The 6,013-nt window shown below is 32.2% G+C and overlaps 1 pseudogene; it reads right to left on the minus strand.

Moving 5' to 3' along the window:
* Nucleotides 1–5,114: 5,114 nt before the first annotated feature.
* LOC112210582 (U6 spliceosomal RNA) lies at nucleotides 5,115–5,208 on the minus strand (annotated as a pseudogene).
* Between the last annotated feature and the right edge of the window lie 805 nt (nucleotides 5,209–6,013).

The following is a 6,013-nucleotide window of genomic DNA, read 5'->3' on the forward strand; positions in this document are numbered from 1 at the left end:
CCATCTTACATTTGCATTATCATACATCCATTTAACACTTCTTGGTACTAGCATCTCTCCAGACAGCCCCTTCCTGAGTATCGCCGAATCATACGACGTACTTGATGTCTGAGAAGATTTTTAATTTAAAAAATAAAATTTTGAGCTAATATAATACTTAAGTTTTCCCATAATGAATGATTTACTTTCTTGAGGTCCATGACTTAGAATACCACTCCCTCCGTTCCAGCACTTTCTAACTGCTTCACTATTGCAAGGCATCGAGATTTATTTATTATTACTAATCATATTTAAATGGAGAAAATTGAAACTAATATAACGAAAACGAATTTCCAAATAAATAAATAAAGGTTAATTCCATCTAAACATTTTACAGTATAAAATGTATATAATTATTTTTAAATTCTAAATTTTAATTTTCTAATGAAATTATAAAGAACGAAAATTATTATTTCTGAGAATATTTTTATAAAACAAGCCTACACCTATAAAATAAAAAAAAATGCAAATATAAATCTTACATATTCTACATATAATAGGTGTTCAGATTTTTGTACATATAACTGAGGAAAATATGAATATTTACTAGGAATGTGTTTAGAATCTTCAACCCATTAAATTATTCAATATTTTTCTTAGTTTTTCTTTTTAATGATACTTCAAGACTTTGCCTCTCTTGCGAATTTATGAAAAAATCTTGATGTTCTGATAAACAGAATAACCACTTTTTTTTTGTTTTATCATTTACCATTCTATTATTGATTAAATGCAAACTATATTTATGCGACTTGGAATCCACACACAAGACTGAAACGACAAGAAACTGCTCGTAGATTCCGATTGCTACAATATTTACTTGACAAACGCTCTAAACTTCCCATTCACTACAAAAAATTAGTATACACTACAATAATCAGACCAATTTGGACAAATGGAATTGAGCTCTGGGGCTCCACCAAACCATCAAATTCTTCCCGCATCCAATCGTTACAATCCAAAATCCTAAGTAAAATCCTTGATGTTCCTTATTACGTCACATATAAGCTCATTCACAAAAACCTTAACATCCCATTCGTTGCAGATTTGACCCAAAACAGATATGCGTCTTTTCATTTCAAACTCCTCAACCATCCTAACCCATTAATTCTTAATCTTTCATCCTTAACAATCCCTGATAATCCTCCGAGGCGTCTGTAAAGAAAATGGCCACGGGACCTTCTAATTTAAATTAATGTTTGAAGTACCACCTTCCAACGATTTTCAAGTATATATGTAACATACTACATATTTACCTATTGTATTATTTTGTACAGTTGTAAATTACATTAAATAAATAATTTTAAAAAAAAATTATGCGGAATAATTTTGAAATCGTTATTTGTCTATCAAAGAAATGTGGACCCAGTTTTATTCGTCGGATCTAACAATACTTTCTCGTTGTATATTTATTTCACATCTCATATATTTACTTATTCTCTTTATCATTTATGCTGTCCATATTTATTTGTCGACATTCTCTCTGATTTGGGAGAGCTTCATTGGTCAATATTTTTATAAAGTATACACCAATTTTATTTACTTTACCATCGAATAATTTTTGAGATCATAGCAATAATTGATTTATCTGAACAATGAATTATAAAATAAACCTTGTTTCACATTAAAATTTCTTTCGGTGCATTTCTGAAATATTTAAATATTATTTTGTAAAATCGGTCCAAACACTCCACGTCTTAATAAGGCCATAACAATTAAAGGACATTTAGAAATTGTAGTATGAAAAAAACTTAAATCAGTTCAATAACAATAATTTTCGTATATTATAAAAATCATATTGAAACTGTCTATAAAAAAGAAAGAAAGATTTAGCTTACGCATTCATATATATTTGTAAGTGCATTGGTCATTAATTTAAATTGCTCAATTTCCCAATAAGGGTAGTATGCTATAAAAAATAATATTAAGTTCTTAGAAAAGAACAAAGAAGTTTATACTTGTTTCGTGGACCAAACACAAGCATTCCACAGGATTAGGGAGACAGACATAGCTTAAGGACTAGAAAGACTCGAGGTCGAATTAGGTCTGATAAGGGCTAAGCTTGCTTTATATTTAAAAAAAACAAAGAAATGTAATGAGAACAAATAACCATATTTTCAACGAATTTAAGATCAACCAGGGAATAGGGCAGGGTTGCAATCTTAGCCCACTGTTATTCATATTGACTCAACATAGCCCTGATGAGGAAAATATGAGCATTAGGTCTTAATGTCTGGTTCAAAGAGAATTAAATCCAGTCTTCCTCACAATCCCAGCTTACGCGGAATATAGTTGTATTCGGGAACAAAAGAAGAAATCTACAGTTAAACATCAGAATCCTACAAGAATAATTACAGTTGTTATATGTAGAGACTAGCACAAGCGAAACCAGAATAAAGATAATAGAAAGATTAAATGATAGAGGAGACCAAATAATACTACTAAAGGAGCTGAATCACGTCAATGATTTCAAGTACCTTGAGGCCCAGTATAACGAAAACGGTTGGATAGATGGAGAAAACCGAGAAAATGAATGGCTAATGCTTTCTTCACTCAAGGCTGGTTTCTTGAGAAAGGTCAAAAAAGTAGTATACAAGAATATTTTGTTCTCTTATTGACCCATTCTATTGAGTCCTTGACTACTATCTCAAGACACAGAATCCAAATTAAAGCAATAGAAAGAAAGTACTTGATCAGAATGGAGAGTAAAACACGAAGAGACGTAGTCAGGAATACTATATAAGAATACTTATAAGAACTTACCTAGAAGTGAAACCAACAACCGAAAATCTATAGAATAAAATAAGCTATAGTGGTTTAGTCATGTAAAAAGATTGCAGGAAAAAATAATGGCCAAAGTAACGTATGAAGTAAAATTGGATAGTTGTAGGTCAAGAGAAAAGCCTAGAAACACTTGGGAAGGCGCGGTCAAGGGAGCGTTTGATTAGAGAGGAATTGAGGAATTACATGTCGCGGAGTGCCTGTCATTGACTTCCTTGCCCTCATTAAGCAAAAAATTAAATTGAATGGAAAAAAATGTCAGAAAATGTTATAGATAATAAATGAGGGAAAATCAGAAGTGACCCCCCCCCCCTTGAATATCATCTACTAGAAAAATTGCGTAGAGAGGAGTTGATTTTGACGCACCTCCGAATAAATCTTATGCACCTGACCCACAGTTATCTTATACCCGCGATTCTCCACCTGCTTGCCTGACTTGCGGAACGTGACTTAACCTTAAACACGTTTTAGCTGACTGCCGAGCATAGGACACCCTCAAATCCCATTTTGCAGGATAAAAAACAGACTGTAGATAAACTTTTTGATTTTCTCAATCACTCCAAACATTATTATAACATTTAATCAAATTTTATGACTAGTTTCTATGGCAGTAGTTATTTATTTCAATATAATTGTGGCCAAAAATCCGGACCCTTGCCCCTATTCAGTGTATGGTCGAGGGTACAGCCAAAAAGTCTAAAATTTGAAGAAAATCCTTTGCGAATTCGAAAATTAAGGTGATAATGACTCATAAATGGTTGGTGCCTTATAATAATTAAAAAAAGAGAAATTAACCGGATTAGATGCAGCCAGCTCATGGATCAGGTTCCATAACTAAGCTCCTCAATGCTCCAAGGTGAAAGAGAAATGTTAAAAAAAAAAATTGTTGTACTATTTACCATTGGTTAACTAATATTATGTTCATTTATTATTTATTACACTTTGAATAGCAAAAAATTGATATTTTTGTAATTTCAATCCCTTTCTATATCATTTTATTTATATTGGGTTCTGTTATTAGAATGAACGAAACCCACTGATTGTGTACCTACAATCGGTGATTTAAAAAGTAATATGATTCATTATAGCTGAAAAAACTTTCTTTTTTTTTTCATGAAAAAGTAAAACAAATTGTTATCACTACAATGTTGGTAACACACACAGATTTCGAGTTTCTTTACATGGGGATAGGGCTGAGGATATCAATGGAGGGATGAGAGAGAGAAACTCATCCATATTGATGAGAATCTCGACCAGCAGCTGGGTCTCTACAATTAGAAGTGGTCTGTTTGTACAACTTACTGAGGAGATGGGCAAAAGCTTTGCGCCCTAGGGTTCAGATAAAAACATCTAAAGGGGCCTCTGTTTTAGTTGCGGCTAAGGAAGTCCAAACTGTCATAAAAACAACTAAGTGTTTCATTTATTTTTTTAGAAAGTTACCAGCTGTATAAACTTTTTGTTTAACTCTTATGTTTTATCTAATTATGTTTAATTTTACAATGATTTATAGTTTTAATAATTTCAAATTATGATATATATTATATGTATTTTTTTGTACTCATTACATTTTTCTATTACTCATTTGTCAAAAGAGAATCAGAAAGATATTGTCATAGCCTTTGATTCATTAGACACAAGGACGTCGGTGAAGGTTTTGTAGGACCAGAAACTCTTGACAGCTTTAGTTGAGACCTCAGGGTCATGCAATGAGAGTTGTACTACTTTTCATTAGCTTCTAATCATCGTAAAAAGAGAAAAACAAAAAAATATTTGGTATGATACACCCGTTGTCATACCCATTGGTAGCACTCTAATGACGTGTTACATTAGCAGGTCTCGTGGCCATCTTCTTTTCAGACGCCTCAGACGATTGTCAGGAATGGAAGAAGAAGCAAGGTTAAAAACTAGTGGGTGTGGGGGGTTGAGAGTTTATTATGGAAGGAGTGATATCTGGTTCGGGCAAGATCGGTTACATATGGAACATTAAAGTCTTTATGGATGGTTTTATTTGTAACAAAGTAAGGAGCATTGAGGATATTACGAAGGGTTTTGGATCGTAAGGATTGGATACGAGAGGAATTTGAAGGTTTAGTGGAACCCCAAAGCTCAACTCTGGATGTCCAGATGGACCTTATTATTGTCATGTACATCAGGCTTTTGTGATAAGTTGGAAGTTTAGACCGTTTGTCTAGTAAGTGCTGTAATAGTCGGAATCTGTGTATAGCTTCCTGTCTTTTCAGTCTTGTGTGAGGATTCCAGGTTAGTCGTTTGTCAAGATGTAGTCCAAGATAACGAATCTGAGCTACAGGAGTATTACGATTTTGCGTCTCATCCATGCTAATCTTCTCTATATCGTTCCAATTTTAGTATATGCACCGCCGAAGCGAGTACGTATTACTTTTAAAAATTTATATCTAGGAAAAATATCTATATGATATGTTATTGAATTTTTGAGATCTTCAATCTTTCTCCTGGTTAGTTTGGAAAAAGAGATTACCAATGTTCTCAGCGCCCACATAAGGAAGACAGCAATTAGACACAGCGTCCTTGATAGATAAGACAGTAAATATCTCCTCACTTATTGAAGGCAATAAGGAAATGTACAAATAATAATACAACATTAGTATTATTAACATGAACAGTTTCTAACAAAGTAATTAAAAATTTTTACAAGAGACAATTTAGACGCTAATAAGTAAATTTTTCAATTCGTAATCTTTGAATGTGAAAATTATAAAGAAATTAATGTAAACACATAGCTTAAGTATTGAGTTATTAAGCCTTCATGGATGTTTGCCTTACACATACAAAAAAAAAATTAATTTATTTAACTATAAAGTTTTATCATTGATAATTATAAATAAAAAATCTGTTTCTTTGGAGTTTTGAATTTAAGACCTCTCCAATTTGTGCCTGTTTCATTAGCCACCCACATGAGTCTTTTGATTCATCCAGTTGTTGAAGATGGGTTAGATATAAGTTCATGATGACCAAGGAACACTTTGCAGCTTCATGACATTTCAAAAATGTATGTATATTCATTATAATTTATTTTTTAAACTTTTATCTTTTATTCTGTTTTAAAATAGTAATTTCGTCCAATGCAAAATGCTTACCACTAATTTTATAACAAGCCTTAGATAACAACATCATTAACAAAGCAACCAGGAATTTACAAAGAACAGGTACTTACTAA

This window comes from Halyomorpha halys, unplaced genomic scaffold (assembly GCF_000696795.3).
Source record: "Halyomorpha halys isolate HHAL.00 unplaced genomic scaffold, Hhal_1.1 Scaffold991.1, whole genome shotgun sequence".
In the NCBI taxonomy this organism is placed as follows: domain Eukaryota; kingdom Metazoa; phylum Arthropoda; class Insecta; order Hemiptera; family Pentatomidae; genus Halyomorpha; species Halyomorpha halys.